General features: G+C 37.6%; 2 long non-coding RNA genes across 2 annotated transcripts in view; one reads left to right on the forward strand and one right to left on the reverse strand.

The window, feature by feature from the left end:
- Window positions 1-509: 509 nt before the first annotated feature.
- LOC147872660 (uncharacterized) overlaps window positions 510-20,084 on the forward strand; it is a 37,810-nt gene continuing 18,235 nt past the window's right edge. The window contains exons 1-2 of the long non-coding RNA XR_015537086.1: window positions 510-723; window positions 1,443-1,579. This is a non-coding gene — a long non-coding RNA (uncharacterized LOC147872660). The remainder of the gene's footprint in view (window positions 724-1,442; window positions 1,580-20,084) is intronic.
- LOC147872661 (uncharacterized) lies at window positions 1,726-2,512 on the reverse strand. The gene is made up of 2 exons (XR_015537088.1): window positions 2,032-2,512; window positions 1,726-1,891 (listed from the first exon to the last, which is right to left on the reverse strand). It is a non-coding gene; the product is annotated as an uncharacterized LOC147872661 (long non-coding RNA).

Raw genomic sequence — 20,084 nt, forward strand, 5'->3', positions numbered from 1 at the left:
CCACTTTTAATACAAGACAAAGGTTTCTTTTGGCAATGACGTACGAGATTCACACACGACACTACCACTTTTAATACAAGGCAGGGGTTTCTTTTAGCAATGATGTGCGTTATTCACACAAGACACTAACCACTTTTAATACAATTCTGTAGTGAATATATTGTTCATAGGACATCAAAATTGGAGGTTAGGTGTAGCTTGTAGACGAGGGTGGTGACTATTTGTGATAAGGTTTTGTTAATGAGTGGTTTTGTTACATGTGTGATGTGTGTAGTGCTGTGGAGCCTTTAATGTGATGTGTTTACTAATTAATAAGTGAGTAACTGCCAAGGTAAGGAATTTAGTTTTGTTGACGTGTGAGTATTGTGCACAGTGACCGGAGCTGCTGGGATATTTTCTGTGCTTTTGGTTAATTTTGAGAGTGTGCTGTGTTCAGCAAGGGGATCGGTTATGAAACCTTTAAATTAGGTGATGTGTTGAATGTGAATGAATTTTTTTTCTGGTAATAGCTGGGGAGAAGAAGCGTGATTGATCCATGGGATTCTACTGAGGTTCAAGGCTGCGTCACCAGACATGACTACTGCTTGCCAGGAAAAGAGTGGAGTATGTGCAGAAACACTTTGCTGGCTCACTGATATGACGACAGGAAATCAATCGGCTGTTATCACGAAGGACCTCATGTCTGCGAGAGATTTATCTCTGTGTCTACTTGACATGCATTGTGTAAGTATACGAGAAATATGATTATGAAATGTGCTAATTCATGATTCACACAATCAAATTCTTTGGCAAGATAGCGAAATATTCCACCATGCACATGCACTTGTTTATGTTTACAAGATGTTTTGATATCTGCATTGTAACAAGTTTCACAGTTTGAAGGACTTGTCGTAAGACAGAACACTGAATAATAATAATGATAGTATTCTACCATGTTTTCCATTGGAGGTAGCTCTGCCTTCATTTTATGTGTTTGGCATTGGTATTTTAATTTGGCCAAGAAAGAGGATTTCCAGGATAGGTAAGGTAGCTTCCCTATCTCTCGGTGAGAGACTGAGGGCGAGTTTCTTTTTTTTGAGAGAGTGTTTTATTTATTTCTTGTGAGAGGTTGAGATATCACTTGAGTCAGATTGGTTGAGTCTTCGTTGTCGTGGTTTTGAACTTTGTAAATGTATGCTCATGTTTGATTCTTTTGAAATTGGTATTGTATTTATATCTCCTTATCATTGATCATTTACATCCAGTTTACGTAAAATGGGATTGCCGGTGGATGTAATGACACTAAGAGCCTCCCCCTTTTAACTTAAAAAAGGGTGATACAGTTAAATTATGGTGCGAGTGTGTTGTTTTCTTTCCATTTTATGGATCCAAGTTCTGAGCATTGGCGATTGCTGGTTGGTATGTTTGACTTATAATCTGTGTTTGTGTTTCATGTACGCCAGTGCATCGGACACGTACGAGTGGATGCGGCCTGTTCTGGAGGGGACTCGAGGCGAATGGCTCTTTGTGTGTGTTGCGGTATCGTTCATCAGCTTACTTTGAATGGCGTATGGTGTAGTACTTGGTGCAACGTGCAAAGGTAACTTATATCTTAATTGCGTCATGCTTGTGTTCTTCAATACAATAATTTTATTCACCGTCTTTACACAAGCTTATAGATTGTTAAAATCACATAAAATTATAACATTTCAACATATGATATTGTTACATTTTAAAATGACGACATGTTTCGATGTTCATTCCATCATCGTCAGGTCTATCAATTAAAATTAAAAACTGTTGCACTTGCTGCCCTGCGTATACTGATTTGTTCTACCCGTTAGATTTTATTTGTTTAACCTCCAGGCTTCTTCCATTTAATTTTTGAAGACTGCGCCTGGATGTCTTAAATCTGCAAAATCAATTTTAATTTTCATATCCTGATCCTGGCTACTGACATAGGAAATGGAATAATTTTAAAGAATTACTCAATATATCGTAATACAAGCAAAAGAAAAGTAATCACAAAATATTTAAAGTATTATAACATACCGGGTTGTGTGTGAGGTGCGTGTCCGATATTACGGAGCTGTAGACTGCAACTAAGCTGTGAGTATCGTGTATGGCTATATATATTGGGTGAAAGTTGTTTAGGGGGTTGGGTCGATGGACTGTAGAATGTTAAATATCGGATTGTTCGTGTAGATGTTACTGTCGTTTAATGCAAGATTTTGTTTATGTGTTCTTTGTATATGATATTTTTCTATGGTGTCTCTATGTCGCTTGTTTTCTATTATTTTTATAATGTCCATTGTTTGTTCTATTTTGTTGTATGTATGTCCTGTGTTTAATATATGCTTTGCATATGCTGAATGATCTTTATTGTGTTTAATTGCTGTAATATGCTCTTTGTATCTTTGACTAAAGGTGCGTCCGGTTTGGCCTATATAGGTTAACGGGCAATCATTGCATTTTAACCTATATATGCCTGGTTTTTCGTATTGATTTGTTGTGTCTATTTGTGGCTTTTGTTTCAAGATGTTTTCTATTGTGTTTTTTGTTCTAAATGCTATTTTTGTTATTTGTTTTAAATGTTTTTGTTATATATTTGGTTTCTTTTCCTATATATGTGAATGTGGCCCATTTGTTTTGTTTATTTTCGTTTTTGTCTTCATTTATGTTGTTTACATTGTTTATTTTATTTTTGGGTTTTAATTCATAATTATTATATCCGTTTTCTATTAGAATTTGTTTTATTATGTTACATTCAATTTGTTTGTTTATTGTGGTTATGGGATATGTATTTTTTCGGTTTATTAAGTAATTAATAGCCATTTGTTAATGTTCATTTGGATGGCATGAAGAGGCATGAATTATGGTGCTTGTATTTGTAGGTTTTCTGTATATTTTGAATTCAGAGTTGTTTTCGTTTCGTATTATAGTTAGATCTAAATAATTTAATTTGTTATTTTGTTCTGTTTCTAAAGTGAATTGTATATTTTGATTTATGTTGTTAAATTCATTTAAAACATTTTTTATATTTGTATTTTTTGCATCAAAAATCATGAGTATATCATCAACATATCTACTATAGTATTTGATTTGATATTTGTTTAATATATTTACTATATAATCATGCTCGAGATATTGTAAGAATATTTCAGATAATATGCTCGAGGTTGGAGCTCCCATGGGTAACCCTGTTTCTTGTTTCCAATATTCATTGTTGAATTGGAAATAATTTTGGTTAATAATAATGTTAGTTATGAAGATTTCTGTCTTCTGGGTTGTTGCGCTGTGTAGTCTGGTCGATGTTAACCAACGTTTCAGAGGTCATACTGCCTCCGTCATCAGGGCGATTCTTAGTATGAAGATTTCTGTCTTCTGGGTTGTTGCGTTGTGTAGTCTGGTCGATGTTAACCAACGTGTCAGGGGTCATACTGCCTCCATCATCAGGGCGATGAGTATGAAGATTTATTGTCTTCTGGGTTTTGCTCCGTGTAGTCTGGTCGATGTTAACCAACGTTTCAGAGGTCATACTGCCTCCATCATCAGGGCGATGAATTTATCTACCAGACTACACAGCGCAACAACCCAGAAGACAGAAATCTTCATACTCATCGCCCTGATGATGGAGGCAGTATGACCTCCGAAACGTTGGTAAACATCGACCAGACTACACAGCGCAACAACCCAGAAGACAGAAATCTTCATACTCATCGCCCTGATGACGGAGGCAGTATGACCTCTGAAACGTTGGTTAACATCGACCAGACTACACAGCGCAACAACCCAGAAGACAGAAATCTTCATATTCACCGCTGTGAGAACCTCAAGTCTTACAATGTTAGTTATATTTGTAATTTCATTTATTAGATCTGTATTTATATTCTGTCTATTTAGAACACACAACCCGGTATGTTATAATACTTTAAATATTTTGTGATTACTTTTCTTTTGCTTTTATTACGATATATTGAGTAATTCTTTAAAATTATTCCATTTCCTATGTCAGTAGCCAGGATCAGGATATGAAAATTAAAATTGATTTTGCAGATTTAAGACATCCAGGCGCAGTCTTCAAAAATTAAATGGAAGAAGCCTGGAGGTTAAACAAATAAAATCTAACGGGTAGAACAAATCAGTATACGCAGGGCAGCAAGTGCAACAGTTTTTAATTTTAATTGATAGACCTGACGATGATGGAATGAACATCGAAACATGTCGTCATTTTAAAATGTAACAATATCATATGTTGAAATGTTATAATTTTATGTGATTTTAACAATCTATAAGCTTGTGTAAAGACGGTGAATAAAATTATTGTAGTGCAAAGGTAGTTGATTTTTCCGATCATGTAGAGTTATTATTGTCTCTCACGGAGTCCGACGAACGCAAAGGAGTTTTGAAATTTTAATCTGATTTGAAATCAGTCATTGACACTTCCACTTCCAAGACAAGGCAGGGGTTTATTTTAGCAATGACGTACGTGATTCACACACGAGACTACCTTCTAAATTTCCTTCTAAATTTGACCTGTCCCATCCCTATCACGACTAGACTCCCAAGTCTTGAGAAGTCACTTGTCCCAAGTCTTGAGAAGTCCTTGTCCCAAGTCTTGAGAAGTTCTTGTCCCAAGTCTTGAGAAATCACTTGTCCCAAGTCTTGAGAAGTCACTCGTCCCAAGTCTTGAGAAGTTATTGTCCCAAGTCTTGTCTGCTTGTTTAGGGCTGTGCCTCACCTGTCTTAGCTGAATTCAAATTTTTTCGAAAATTCTTAGTTTTCTTCGCGTTTCGCGCCATTTGCAGTCGTTTTTAATTTTTTTAAAATTTCGAAAAATTTTGAAAATTTCAATTTTTTCGAAAAATTTCGAAGAATCGAAAAACGTGGCAAATCGTCCAAAAAGCGCACAAAACTAAGAATTTTTGAAAATTTTCAACTTTTAATTTTTTTCCGAATTTTCCGAAAATTTTTGGTTTTGTGCGCATTTCAGAAGGTTTGCAGCGTTTTTTGATTTTTCGAAAATTTTCAAAAAATTTTCCTTCTAAATTTGACCTGTCCCATCCCTATCAGGACTAGACTCCCAAGTCTTGAGAAGTCACTCGTCCCAAGTCTTGAGAAGTTCTTGTCCCAAGTCTTGAGAAGTCACTTGTCCCAAGTCTTGAGAAGTCACTCGTTCCAAGTCTTGAGAAGTCACTCGTCCCAAGTCTTGAGAAGTTCTTGTCCCAAGTCTTGAGAAGTCACTTGTCCCAAGTCTTGAGAAGTCACTTGTCCCAAGTCTTGAGAAGTCCTTGTCCCAAGTCTTGAGAAGTCACTTGTCCCAAGTCTTGAGAAGTCACTCGTCCCAAGTCTTGAGAAGTCACTCGTCCCAAGTCTTGAGAAGTTATTGTCCCAAGACTTGTCTGCTTGTTTAGGGCTGTGCCTCACCTGTCTTAGCTGAATTCAATTTTTTTCGTAAAATTCTTAGTTTTCTTCGCGTTTCACGCCATTTGCAGTCGTTTTTAATTTTTTTTAAATTTCGAAATTTTTTGAAAATTCTCAAAGGGGTACCCCTTTGAGAAATTTCAATTTTTTCGAAAAATCGAAAAACGTGGCAAATCGTCCAAAAAGCGCACAAAACTAAGAATTTTTGAAAATTTTCAACTTTTAATTTTTTTCCGAATTTTCCGAAAATTTTTGGTTTTGTGCGCATTTCACAAGGTTTGCAGCGTTTTTTGATTTTTCGAAAATTTTCAAAAAATTTTCCTTCTAAATTTGACCTGTCCCATCCCTATCAGGACTAGACTCCCAAGTCTTGAGAAGTCACTCGTCCCAAGTCTTGAGAAGTTCTTGTCCCAAGTCTTGAGAAGTCACTTGTCCCAAGTCTTGAGAAGTCACTCGTTCCAAGTCTTGAGAAGTCACTCGTCCCAAGTCTTGAGAAGTTCTTGTCCCAAGTCTTGAGAAGTCACTCGTCCCAAGTCTTGAGAAGTCACTCGTCCCAAGTCTTGAGAAGTTATTGTCCCAAGACTTGTCTGCTTGTTTAGGGCTGTGCCTCACCTGTGTTAGCTGAATTCAATTTTTTTCGAAAATTCTTAGTTTTCTTCGCGTTTCACGCCATTTGCAGTCGTTTTTAATTTTTTTTAAATTTCGAAATTTTTTGAAAATTCTCAAAGGGGTACCCCTTTGAGAAATTTCAATTTTTTCGAAAAATTTCGAAGAATCGAAAAACGTGGCAAATCGTCCAAAAAGCGCACAAAACTAAGAATTTTTGAAAATTTTCAACTTTTAATTTTTTTTCCGAATTTTCCGAAAATTTTTGGTTTTGTGCGCATTTCAGAAGGTTTGCAGCGTTTTTTGATTTTTCGAAAAATTTCAAAAAATTTTCCTTCTAAATTTGACCTGTCCCACCCTGTCAGGACTAGACTCCCAAGTCTTGAGAAGTTCTTGTCCCAAGTGTTGAGAAGTGACTTGTCCCAAGTCTTGAGAAGTCACTCGTTCCAAGTCTTGAGAAGTCACTCGTCCCAAGTCTTTAGAAGTTCTTGTCCCAAGTCTTGAGAAGTCACTTGTCCCAAGTCTTGAGAAGTCACTTGTCCCAAGTCTTGAGAAGTCCTTGTCCCAAGTCTTTAGAAGTCACTTGTCCCAAGTCTTGAGAAGTCACTCGTCCCAAGTCTTGAGAAGTTATTGTCCCAAGTCTTGTCTGCTTGTTTAGGGCTGTGCCTCACCTGTCTTAGCAGAATTCAATTTTTTTTCGAAAATTCTTAGTTTTCTTCGCGTTTCACGCCATTTGCAGTCGTTTTTAATTTTTTTAAAATTTCGAAAAATTTTGAAAATTCTCAAAGGGGTACCCCTTTGAGAAATTTCAATTTTTTAGAAAAATTTCGAAAAATCGAAAAACGTGGCAAATCGTCCAAAAAGCGCACAAAACTAAGAATTTTTGAAAATTTTCAACTTTTAATTTTTTTCCGAATTTTCCGAAAATTTTTGGTTTTGTGCGCATTTCAGAAGGTTTGCAGCGTTTTTTGATTTTTCGAAAAATTTGAAAATTTTTCCTTCTAAATTTGACCTGTCCCATCCCTATCAGGACTAGACTCCCAAGTCTTGAGAAGTCACTTGTCCCAAGTCTTCAGAAGTCCTTGTCCCAAGTGTTGAGAAGTTCTTGTCCCAAGTCTTGAGAAGTCACTCGTCCCAAGTCTTGAGAAGTTATTGTCCCAAGACTTGTCTGCTTGTTTAGGGCTGTGCCTCACCTGTCTTAGCAGAATTCAAATTTTTTTCGAAAATTCTTAGTTTTCTTCGCGTTTCACGCCATTTGCAGTCGTTTTTAATTTTTTTAAAATTTCGCAAAATTTTGAAAATTCTCAAAGGGGTACCCCTTTGAGAAATTTCAATTTTTTAGAAAAATTTCGAAAAATCGAAAAACGTGGCAAATCGTCCAAAAAGCGCACAAAACTAAGAATTTTTGAAAATTTTCAACTTTTAATTTTTTTTTGAATTTTCCGAAAATTTTTGGTTTTGTGCGCATTTCAGAAGGTTTGCAGGGTTTTTTGATTTTTCGAAAAATTTTAAAATTTTTCCTTCTAAATTTGACCTGTCCCATCCCTATCAGGACTAGACTCCCAAGTCTTGAGAAGTCACTTGTCCCATTGTCCCAAGTCTTCAGAAGTCCTTGTCCCAAGTGTTGAGAAGTTCTTGTCCCAAGTCTTGAGAAGTCACTTGTCCCAAGTCTTGAGAAGTCACTCGTCCCAAGTCTTGAGAAGTTATTGTCCCAAGACTTGTCTGCTTGTTTAGGGCTGTGCCTCACCTGTGTTAGCTGAATTGATTTTTTTTTTGAAAATTCTTAGTTTTCTTCGCGTTTCACGCCATTTGCAGTCGTTTTTAATTTTTTTAAAATTTCGAAAAATTTTGAAAATTCTCAAAGGGGTACCCCTTTGAGAAATTTCAATTTTTTTTAAAAATTTGGAAAAATCGAAAAACGTGGCAAATCGTCCAAAAAGCGCACAAAACTAAGAATTTTTGAAAATTTTCAACTTTTAATTTTTTTTTGAATTTTCCGAAAATTTTTGGTTTTGTGCGCATTTCAGAAGGTTTGCAGCGTTTTTTGATTTTTCGAAAAATTTCAAAAAATTTTCCTTCTAAATTTGACCTGTCCCATCCCTGTCAGGACTAGACTCCCAAGTCTTGAGAAGTTCTTGTCCCAAGTGTTGAGAAGTGACTTGTCCCAAGTCTTGAGAAGTCACTCGTCCCAAGTCTTGAGAAGTTATTTTCCCAAGACTTGTCTGCTTGTTTAGGGCTCTGCCTCACCTGTCTTAGCAGAATTCAAATTTTTTTCGAAAATTCTTAGTTTTCTTCGCGTTTCACGCCATTTGCAGTCGTTTTTAATTTTTTTAAAATTTCGCAAAATTTTGAAAATTCTCAAAGGGGTACCCCTTTGAGAAATTTCAATTTTTTAGAAAAATTTCGAAAAATCGAAAAACGTGGCAAATCGTCCAAAAAGCGCACAAAACTAAGAATTTTTGAAAATTTTCAACTTTTAATTTTTTTTTGAATTTTCCGAAAATTTTTGGTTTTGTGCGCATTTCAGAAGGTTTGCAGGGTTTTTTGATTTTCCGAAAAATTTGAAAATTTTTCCTTCTAAATTTGACCTGTCCCATCCTTATCAGGACTAGACTCCCAAGTCTTGAGAAGTCACTTGTCCCAAGTCTTGAGAAGTCCTTGTCCCAAGTCTTGAGAAGTTCTTGTCCCAAGTCTTGAGAAGTCACTTGTCCCAGGTCTTGAGAAGTCACTCGTTCCAAGTTTTGAGAAGTTCTTGTCCCAAGTCTTGAGAAGTTCTTGTCCCAAGTCTTGAGAAGTCACTTGTTCCAAGTCTTGAGAAGTTCTTGTCCCAAGTCTTGAGAAGTTCTTGTCCCAAGTCTTGAGAAGTCACTTGTCCCAAGTCTTGAGAAGTCACTTGTCCCAAGTCTTGAGAAGTTCTTGTCCCAAGTCTTGAGAAGTTCTTGTCCCAAGTCTTGAGAAGTCACTTGTCCCAAGTCTTGAGAAGTTCTTGTCCCAAGTCTTGAGAAGTTCTTGTCCCAAGTCTTGAGAAGTCACTTGTCCCAAGTCTTGAGAAGTCCTTGTCCCAAGTCTTGAGAAGTTCTTGTCCCAAGTCTTGAGAAGTCACTTGTCCCGGTCTTGAGAAGTCACTCGTTCCAAGTCTTGAGAAGTCACTCGTCCCAAGTCTTGAGAAGTTCTTGTCCCAAGTCTTGAGAAGTCACTTGTCCCAAGTCTTGAGAAGTTCTTGTCCCAAGTCTTGAGAAGTCACTTGTCCTAAGTCTTGAGAAGTCACTCGTCCCAAGTCTTGAGAAGTTCTTGTCCCAAGTCTTGAGAAGTTCTTGTCCCAAGTCTTGAGAAGTTCTTGTCCCAAGTCTTGAGAAGTCACTTGTCCTAAGTCTTGACAAGTCACTCGTCCCAAGTCTTGAGAAGTTATTGTCCCAAGTCTTGTCTGCTTGTTTAGGGCTGTGCCTCACCTGTCTTAGCTGAATTCAAATTTTTTCGAAAATTCTTAGTTTTCTTCGCGTTTCGCGCCATTTGCAGTCGTTTTTAATTTTTTTAAAATTTCGAAAATTTTTGAAAATTCTCAAAGGGGTACCCCTTTGAGAAATTTCAATTTTTTCGAAAAATTTCAAAAAATCGAAAAACGTAGCAAATCGTCCAAAAAGCGCACAAAACTAAGAATTTTTGAAAAATTTCAACTTTTAATTTTTTTCCGAATATTCCGAAAATTTTTGGTTTTGTGCGCATTTCAGAAGGTTTGCAGCATTTTTTGATTTTTCGAAAAATTTGAAAATTTTTCCTTCTAAATTTGACCTGTCCCATCCTTATCAGGACTAGACTCCCAAGTCTTGAGAAGTTCTTGTCCCAAGTGTTGAGAAGTGACTTGTCCCAAGTCTTGAGAAGTCACTCGTTCCAAGTCTTGAGAAGTCACTCGTCCCAAGTCTTGAGAAGTTCTTGTCCCAAGTCTTGAGAAGTCACTTGTCCCAAGTCTTGAGAAGTCACTTGTCCCAAGTCTTGAGAAGTCCTTGTCCCAAGTCTTTAGAAGTCACTTGTCCCATGTCTTGAGAAGTCACTCGTCCCAAGTCTTGAGAAGTTATTGTCCCAAGTCTTGTCTGCTTGTTTAGGGCTGTGCCTCACCTGTCTTAGCAGAATTCAAATTTTTTTCGAAAATTCTTAGTTTTCTTCGCGTTTCACGCCATTTGCAGTCGTTTTAATTTTTTTAAAATTTCGAAAAATTTTGAAAATTCTCAAAGGGGTACCCCTTTGAGAAATTTCAATTTTTTAGAAAAATTTCGAAAAATCGAAAAACGTGGCAAATCGTCCAAAAAGCGCACAAAACTAAGAATTTTTGAAAATTTTCAACTTTTAATTTTTTTCCGAATTTTCCGAAAATTTTTGGTTTTGTGCGCATTTCAGAAGGTTTGCAGCGTTTTTTGATTTTTCTAAAAATTTGAAAAATTTTCCTTCTAAATTTGACCTGTCCCATCCCTATCAGGACTAGACTCCCAAGTCTTGAGAAGTCACTTGTCCCAAGTCTTCAGAAGTCCTTGTCCCAAGTGTTGAGAAGTTCTTGTCCCAAGTCTTGAGAAGTCACTCGTCCCAAGTCTTGAGAAGTTATTGTCCCAAGACTTGTCTGCTTGTTTAGGGCTGTGCCTCACCTGTCTTAGCTGAATTGAATTTTTTTTTGAAAATTCTTAGTTTTCTTCGCGTTTCACGCCATTTGCAGTCGTTTTCAATTTTTTTAAAATTTCGAAAAATTTTGAAAATTCTCAAAGGGGTACCCCTTTGAGAAATTTCAATTTTTTCGAAAAATTTCGAAGAATCGAAAAACGTGGCAAATCGTCCAAAAAGCGCACAAAACTAAGAATTTTTGAAAATTTTCAACTTTTAATTTTTTTCCGAATTTTCCGAAAATTTTTGGTTTTGTGCGCATTTCAGAAGGTTTGCAGCGTTTTTTGATTTTTCGAAAATTTTCAAAAAATTTTCCTTCTAAATTTGACCTGTCCCATCCCTATCAGGACTAGACTCCCAAGTCTTGAGAAGTCACTCGTCCCAAGTCTTGAGAAGTTCTTGTCCCAAGTCTTGAGAAGTCACTTGTCCCAAGTCTTGAGAAGTCACTCGTTCCAAGTCTTGAGAAGTCACTCGTCCCAAGTCTTGAGTAGTTCTTGTCCCAAGTCTTGAGAAGTCACTTGTTCCAAGTCTTGAGAAGTCACTTGTCCCAAGTCTTGAGAAGTCCTTGTCCCAAGTCTTGAGAAGTCACTCGTCCCAAGTCTTGAGTAGTTCTTGTCCCAAGTCTTGAGAAGTCACTTGTTCCAAGTCTTGAGAAGTCACTTGTCCCAAGTCTTGAGAAGTCACTCGTCCCAAGTCTTGAGAAGTTATTGTCCCAAGACTTGTCTGCTTGTTTAGGGCTGTGCCTCACCTGTCTTAGCTGAATTCAATTTTTTTCGAAAATTCTTAGTTTTCTTCGCGTTTCACGCCATTTGCAGTCGTTTTTAATTTTTTTTAAATTTCGAAAAATTTTGAAAATTCTCAAAGGGGTACCCCTTTGAGAAATTTCAATTTTTTTTAAAAATTTGGAAAAATCGAAAAACGTGGCAAATCGTCCAAAAAGCGCACAAAACTAAGAATTTTTGAAAATTTTCAACTTTTAATTTTTTTTTGAATTTTCCGAAAATTTTTGGTTTTGTGCGCATTTCAGAAGGTTTGCAGCGTTTTTTGATTTTTCGAAAAATTTCAAAAAATTTTCCTTCTAAATTTGACCTGTCCCATCCCTGTCAGGACTAGACTCCCAAGTCTTGAGAAGTTCTTGTCCCAAGTGTTGAGAAGTGACTTGTCCCAAGTCTTGAGAAGTCACTCGTCCCAAGTCTTGAGAAGTTATTGTCCCAAGACTTGTCTGCTTGTTTAGGGCTGTGCCTCACCTGTCTTAGCAGAATTCAAATTTTTTTCGAAAATTCTTAGTTTTCTTCGCGTTTCACGCCATTTGCAGTCGTTTTTAATTTTTTTAAAATTTCGAAAAATTTTGAAAATTCTCAAAGGGGTACCCCTTTGAGAAATTTCAATTTTTTCGAAAAATTTCAAAAAATCGAAAAACGTAGCAAATCGTCCAAAAAGCGCACAAAACTAAGAATTTTTGAAAAATTTCAACTTTTAATTTTTTTCCGAATATTCCGAAAATTTTTGGTTTTGTGCGCATTTCAGAAGGTTTGCAGCGTTATTTGATTTTTCGAAAAATTTGAAAATTTTTCCTTCTAAATTTGACCTGTCCCATCCTTATCAGGACTAGACTCCCAAGTCTTGAGAAGTCACTTGTCCCAAGTCTTGAGAAGTCCTTGTCACAAGTCTTGAGAAGTTCTTGTCCCAAGTCTTGAGAAGTCACTTGTCCCAGGTCTTGAGAAGTCACTCGTTCCAAGTTTTGAGAAGTTCTTGTCCCAAGTCTTGAGAAGTTCTTGTCCCAAGTCTTGAGAAGTCACTTGTCCCAAGTCTTGAGAAGTTCTTGTCCCAAGTCTTGAGAAGTTCTTGTCCCAAGTCTTGAGAAGTCACTTGTCCCAAGTCTTGAGAAGTCACTTGTCCCAAGTCTTGAGAAGTTCTTGTCCCAAGTCTTGAGAAGTTCTTGTCCCAAGTCTTGAGAAGTCACTTGTCCCAAGTCTTGAGAAGTTCTTGTCCCAAGTCTTGAGAAGTTCTTGTCCCAAGTCTTGAGAAGTCACTTGTCCCAAGTCTTGAGAAGTCCTTGTCCCAAGTCTTGAGAAGTTCTTGTCCCAAGTCTTGAGAAGTCACTTGTCCCGGTCTTGAGAAGTCACTCGTTCCAAGTCTTGAGAAGTCACTCGTCCCAAGTCTTGAGAAGTTCTTGTCCCAAGTCTTGAGAAGTCACTTGTCCCAAGTCTTGAGAAGTTCTTGTCCCAAGTCTTGAGAAGTCACTTGTCCTAAGTCTTGAGAAGTCACTCGTCCCAAGTCTTGAGAAGTTCTTGTCCCAAGTCTTGAGAAGTTCTTGTCCCAAGTCTTGAGAAGTTCTTGTCCCAAGTCTTGAGAAGTCACTTGTCCTAAGTCTTGACAAGTCACTCGTCCCAAGTCTTGAGAAGTTATTGTCCCAAGTCTTGTCTGCTTGTTTAGGGCTGTGCCTCACCTGTCTTAGCTGAATTCAAATTTTTTCGAAAATTCTTAGTTTTCTTCGCGTTTCGCGCCATTTGCAGTCGTTTTTAATTTTTTTAAAATTTCGAAAATTTTTGAAAATTCTCAAAGGGGTACCCCTTTGAGAAATTTCAATTTTTTCGAAAAATTTCAAAAAATCGAAAAACGTAGCAAATCGTCCAAAAAGCGCACAAAACTAAGAATTTTTGAAAAATTTCAACTTTTAATTTTTTTCCGAATATTCCGAAAATTTTTGGTTTTGTGCGCATTTCAGAAGGTTTGCAGCATTTTTTGATTTTTCGAAAAATTTGAAAATTTTTCCTTCTAAATTTGACCTGTCCCATCCTTATCAGGACTAGACTCCCAAGTCTTGAGAAGTCACTTGTCCGAAGTCTTGAGAAGTCCTTGTCCCTAAGTCTTGAGAAGTTCTTGTCCCAAGTCTTGAGAAGTCACTTGTCCCAAGTCTTGAGAAGTCACTTGTCCCAAGTCTTGAGAAGTTCTTGTCCCAAGTCTTGAGAAGTTCTTGTCCCAAGTCTTGAGAAGTCACTTGTCCCAAGTCTTGAGAAGTTCTTGTCCCAAGTCTTGAGAATTTCTTGTCCCAAGTCTTGAGAAGTTCTTGTCCCAAGTCTTGAGAAGTCACTTGTCCCAAGTCTTGAGAAGTTCTTTTCCCAAGTCTTGAGAAGTCACTCGTCCCAAGTCTTGAGACGTTCTTGTCCCAAGTCTTGAGAAGTTCTTGTCCCAAGTCTTGACAAGTCACTCGTCCCAAGTCTTGAGAAGTTATTGTCCCAAGTCTTGTCTGCTTGTTTAGGGCTGTGCCTCACCTGTCTTAGCTGAATTCAAATTTTTTCGAAAATCCTTAGTTTACTTCGCGTTTCGCGCCATTTGCAGTCGTTTTTAATTTTTTTAAAATTTCGAAAAAATTTGAAAATTCTCAAAGGGGTACCCCTTTGAGAAATTTCAATTTTTTCGAAAAATTTCGAAAAATCGAAAAACGTCGCAAATCGTCCAAAAAGCGCACAAAACTAAGAATTTTTGAAAATTTTCAACTTTTAATTTTTTTCCGAATTTTCCGAAAATTTTTGGTTTTGTGCGCATTTGAGAAGGTTTGTAGCGTTTTTTTATTTTTCCAAAAATTTGAAAATTTCTCGTTCTAAATTTGACCTGTCCCATCTTTATCAGGACTAGACTCCCAAGTCTTGAGAAGTCACTTGTCCCAAGTGTTGAGAAGTCCTTGTCCCAAGTCTTGAGAAGTTCTTGTCCCAAGTCTTGAGAAGTCACTTGTCCCAAGTCTTGAGAAGTCACTTGTCCCAAGTCTTGAGAAGTTCTTGTCCCAAGTCTTGAGAAGTTCTTGTCCCTAGTCTTGAGAAGTCACTTGTCCCAAGTCTTGAGAAGTCCTTGTCCCAAGTCTTGAGAAGTTCTTGTCCCAAGTCTTGAGAAGTCACTTGTCCCAAGTCTTGAGAAGTCACTCGTCCCAAGTCTTGAGAAGTTCTTGTCCCAAGTCTTGAGAAGTTCTTGTCCCAAGTCTTGAGAAGTTCTTGTCCCAAGTCTTGAGAAGTCACTTGTCCCAAGTCTTGAGAAGTTCTTTTCCCAAGTCTTGAGAAGTCACTCGTCCCAAGTCTTGAGACGTTCTTGTCCCAAGTCTTGAGAAGTTCTTGTCCCAAGTCTTGACAAGTCACTCGTCCCAAGTCTTGAGAAGTTATTGTCCCAAGTATTGTCTGCTTGTTTAGGGCTGTGCCTCACCTGTCTTAGCTGAATTCAAATTTTTTAGAAAATTCTTAGTTTTCTTCGCGTTTCGCGCCATTTGCAGTCGTTTTTAATTTTTTCAAAATTTCGAAAATTTTTGAAAATTCTCAAAGGGGTACCCCTTTGAGAAATTTCAATTTTTTCGAAAAATTTCAAAAAATCGAAAAACGTAGCAAATCGTCCAAAAAGCGCACAAAACTAAGAATTTTTGAAAAATTTCAACTTTTAATTTTTTTCCGAATATTCCGAAAATTTTTGGTTTTGTGCGCATTTCAGAAGGTTTGCAGCGTTATTTGATTTTTCGAAAAATTTGAAAATTTTTCCTTCTAAATTTGACCTGTCCCATCCTTATCAGGACTAGACTCCCAAGTCTTGAGAAGTCACTTGTCCCAAGTCTTGAGAAGTCCTTGTCCCAAGTCTTGAGAAGTTCTTGTCCCAAGTCTTGAGAAGTCACTTGTCCCAGGTCTTGAGAAGTCACTCGTTCCAAGTTTTGAGAAGTTCTTGTCCCAAGTCTTGAGAAGTTCTTGTCCCAAGTCTTGAGAAGTCACTTGTCCCAAGTCTTGAGAAGTTCTTGTCCCAAGTCTTGAGAAGTTCTTGTCCCAAGTCTTGAGAAGTCACTTGTCCCAAGTCTTGAGAAGTCACTTGTCCCAAGTCTTGAGAAGTTCTTGTCCCAAGTCTTGAGAAGTTCTTGTCCCAAGTCTTGAGAAGTCACTTGTCCCAAGTCTTGTAAGTTCTTGTCCCAAGTCTTGAGAAGTTCTTGTCCCAAGTCTTGAGAAGTCACTTGTCCCAAGTCTTGAGAAGTTCTTGTCCCAAGTCTTGAGAAGTTCTTGTCCCAAGTCTTGAGAAGTTGTTGTCCCAAGTCTTGAGAAGTTCTTGTCCCAAGTCTTGAGAAGTTCTTGTCCCAAGTCTTGACAAGTCACTCGTCCCAAGTCTTGAGAAGTTATTGTCCCAAGTCTTGTCTGCTTGTTTAGGGCTGTGCCTCACCTGTCTTAATTGAATTCAATTTTTTTCGAAAATTCTTAGTTTTCTTCGCGTTTCGCGCCATTTGCAGTCGTTTTTAATTTTTTCAAAATTTCGAAAATTTTTGAAAATTCTCAAAGGGGTACCCCTTTGAGAAATTTCAATTTTTTCGAAAAATTTCAAAAAATCGAAAAACGTAGCAAATCGTCCAAAAAGCGCACAAAACTAAGAATTTTTGAAAAATTTCAACTTTTAATTTTTTTCCGAATATTCCGAAAATTTTTGGTTTTGTGCGCATTTCAGAAGGTTTGCAGCGTTTTTTGATTTTTCGAAAAATTTGAAAATTTTTCCTTCTAAATTTGACCTGTCCCATCCTTATCAGGACTAGACTCCCAAGTCTTGAGAAGTCACTTGTCCCAAGTCTTGAGAAGTCCTTGTCCCAAGTCTTGAGAAGTTCTTGTCCCAAGTCTTGAGAAGTCACTTGTCCCAGGTCTTGAGAAGTCACTCGTTCCAAGTTTTGAGAAGTTCTTGTCCCAAGTCTTGAGAAGTTCTTGTCCCAAGTCTTGAGAAGTCACTTGTCCCAAGTCTTGAGAAGTTCTTGTCCCAAGTCTTGAGAAGTCACTTGTCCCAAGTCTTGAGAAGTTCTTTTCCCAAGTCTTGAGAAGTTCTTGTCCCAAGTCTTGAGAAGTTCTTGTCCCAAGTCTTGAGAAGTCACTTGTCCTAAGTCTTGACAAGTCACTCGTCCCAAGTCTTGAGAAGTTATTGTCCCAAGTCTTGTCTGCTTGTTTAGGGCTGTGCCTCACCTGTCTTAGCTGAATTCAAATTTTTTCGAAAATTCTTAGTTTTCTTCGCGTTTCGCGCCATTTGCAGTCGTTTTTAATTTTTTTAAAATTTCGAAAATTTTTGAAAATTCTCAAAGGGGTACCCCTTTGAGAAATTTCAATTTTTTCGAAAAATTTCAAAAAATCGAAAAACGTAGCAAATCGTCCAAAAAGCGCACAAAACTAAGAATTTTTGAAAAATTTCAACTTTTAATTTTTTTCCGAATATTCCGAAAATTTTTGGTTTTGTGCGCATTTCAGAAGGTTTGCAGCATTTTTTGATTTTTCGAAAAATTTGAAAATTTTTCCTTCTAAATTTTACCTGTCCCATCCTTATCAGGACTAGACTCCCAAGTCTTGAGAAGTCACTTGTCCCAAGTCTTGAGAAGTCCTTGTCCCTAAGTCTTGAGAAGTTCTTGTCCCAAGTCTTGAGAAGTCACTTGTCCCAAGTCTTGAGAAGTCACTTGTCCCAAGTCTTGAGAAGTTCTTGTCCCAAGTCTTGAGAAGTTCTTGTCCCAAGTCTTGAGAAGTTCTTGTCCCAAGTCTTGAGAAGTCACTTGTCCCAAGTCTTGAGAAGTTCTTGTCCCAAGTCTTGAGAAGTTCTTGTCCCAAGTCTTGAGAAGTTCTTGTCCCAAGTCTTGAGAAGTCACTTGTCCCAAGTCTTGAGAAGTTCTTTTCCCAAGTCTTGAGAAGTCACTCGTCCCAAGTCTTGAGACGTTCTTGTCCCAAGTCTTGAGAAGTTCTTGTCCCAAGTCTTGACAAGTCACTCGTCCCAAGTCTTGAGAAGTTATTGTCCCAAGTCTTGTCTGCTTGTTTAGGGCTGTGCCTCACCTGTCTTAGCTGAATTCAAATTTTTTCGAAAATCCTTAGTTTACTTCGCGTTTCGCGCCATTTGCAGTCGTTTTTAATTTTTTTAAAATTTCGAAAAAATTTGAAAATTCTCAAAGGGGTACCCCTTTGAGAAATTTCAATTTTTTCGAAAAATTTCGAAAAGTCGAAAAACGTAGCAAATCGTCCAAAAAGCGCACAAAACTAAGAATTTTTGAAAAATTTCAACTTTTAATTTTTTTCCGAATATTCCGAAAATTTTTGGTTTTGTGCGCATTTCAGAAGGTTTGCAGCATTTTTTGATTTTTCGAAAAATTTGAAAATTTTTCCTTCTAAATTTTACCTGTCCCATCCTTATCAGGACTAGACTCCCAAGTCTTGAGAAGTCACTTGTCCCAAGTCTTGAGAAGTCCTTGTCCCAAGTCTTGAGAAGTTCTTGTCCCAAGTCTTGAGAAGTCACTTGTCCCAAGTCTTGAGAAGTCACTTGTCCCAAGTCTTGAGAAGTTCTTGTCCCAAGTCTTGAGAAGTTCTTGTCCCTAGTCTTGAGAAGTCACTTGTCCCAAGTCTTGAGAAGTCCTTGTCCCAAGTCTTGAGAAGTTCTTGTCCCAAGTCTTGAGAAGTCACTTGTCCCAAGTCTTGAGAAGTCACTCGTCCCAAGTCTTGAGAAGTTCTTGTCCCAAGTCTTGAGAAGTTCTTGTCCCAAGTCTTGAGAAGTTCTTGTCCCAAGTCTTGAGAAGTCACTTGTCCCAAGTCTTGAGAAGTTCTTTTCCCAAGTCTTGAGAAGTCACTCGTCCCAAGTCTTGAGACGTTCTTGTCCCAAGTCTTGAGAAGTTCTTGTCCCAAGTCTTGACAAGTCACTCGTCCCAAGTCTTGAGAAGTTATTGTCCCAAGTATTGTCTGCTTGTTTAGGGCTGTGCCTCACCTGTCTTAGCTGAATTCAAATTTTTTAGAAAATTCTTAGTTTTCTTCGCGTTTCGCGCCATTTGCAGTCGTTTTTAATTTTTTCAAAATTTCGAAAATTTTTGAAAATTCTCAAAGGGGTACCCCTTTGAGAAATTTCAATTTTTTCGAAAAATTTCAAAAAATCGAAAAACGTAGCAAATCGTCCAAAAAGCGCACAAAACTAAGAATTTTTGAAAAATTTCAACTTTTAATTTTTTTCCGAATATTCCGAAAATTTTTGGTTTTGTGCGCATTTCAGAAGGTTTGCAGCGTTATTTGATTTTTCGAAAAATTTGAAAATTTTTCCTTCTAAATTTGACCTGTCCCATCCTTATCAGGACTAGACTCCCAAGTCTTGAGAAGTCACTTGTCCCAAGTCTTGAGAAGTCCTTGTCCCAAGTCTTGAGAAGTTCTTGTCCCAAGTCTTGAGAAGTCACTTGTCCCAGGTCTTGAGAAGTCACTCGTTCCAAGTTTTGAGAAGTTCTTGTCCCAAGTCTTGAGAAGTTCTTGTCCCAAGTCTTGAGAAGTCACTTGTCCCAAGTCTTGAGAAGTTCTTGTCCCAAGTCTTGAGAAGTTCTTGTCCCAAGTCTTGAGAAGTCACTTGTCCCAAGTCTTGAGAAGTCACTTGTCCCAAGTCTTGAGAAGTTCTTGTCCCAAGTCTTGAGAAGTTCTTGTCCCAAGTCTTGAGAAGTCACTTGTCCCAAGTCTTGTAAGTTCTTGTCCCAAGTCTTGAGAAGTTCTTGTCCCAAGTCTTGAGAAGTCACTTGTCCCAAGTCTTGAGAAGTTCTTGTCCCAAGTCTTGAGAAGTTCTTGTCCCAAGTCTTGAGAAGTTGTTGTCCCAAGTCTTGAGAAGTTCTTGTCCCAAGTCTTGAGAAGTTCTTGTCCCAAGTCTTGACAAGTCACTCGTCCCAAGTCTTGAGAAGTTATTGTCCCAAGTCTTGTCTGCTTGTTTAGGGCTGTGCCTCACCTGTCTTAATTGAATTCAATTTTTTTCGAAAATTCTTAGTTTTCTTCGCGTTTCGCGCCATTTGCAGTCGTTTTTAATTTTTTCAAAATTTCGAAAATTTTTGAAAATTCTCAAAGGGGTACCCCTTTGAGAAATTTCAATTTTTTCGAAAAATTTCAAAAAATCGAAAAACGTAGCAAATCGTCCAAAAAGCGCACAAAACTAAGAATTTTTGAAAAATTTCAACTTTTAATTTTTTTCCGAATATTCCGAAAATTTTTGGTTTTGTGCGCATTTCAGAAGGTTTGCAGCGTTTTTTGATTTTTCGAAAAATTTGAAAATTTTTCCTTCTAAATTTGACCTGTCCCATCCTTATCAGGACTAGACTCCCAAGTCTTGAGAAGTCACTTGTCCCAAGTCTTGAGAAGTCCTTGTCCCAAGTCTTGAGAAGTTCTTGTCCCAAGTCTTGAGAAGTCACTTGTCCCAGGTCTTGAGAAGTCACTCGTTCCAAGTTTTGAGAAGTTCTTGTCCCAAGTCTTGAGAAGTTCTTGTCCCAAGTCTTGAGAAGTCACTTGTCCCAAGTCTTGAGAAGTTCTTGTCCCAAGTCTTGAGAAGTCACTTGTCCCAAGTCTTGAGAAGTTCTTTTCCCAAGTCTTGAGAAGTTCTTGTCCCAAGTCTTGAGAAGTTCTTGTCCCAAGTCTTGAGAAGTCACTTGTCCTAAGTCTTGACAAGTC

The sequence above is a fragment of the Zootermopsis nevadensis genome, unplaced genomic scaffold (genome assembly GCF_977971745.1).
Source record: "Zootermopsis nevadensis isolate Lab colony 2312 unplaced genomic scaffold, Znev_1.0 Znev_ptg000025l, whole genome shotgun sequence".
Classification (NCBI taxonomy): domain Eukaryota; kingdom Metazoa; phylum Arthropoda; class Insecta; order Blattodea; family Termopsidae; genus Zootermopsis; species Zootermopsis nevadensis.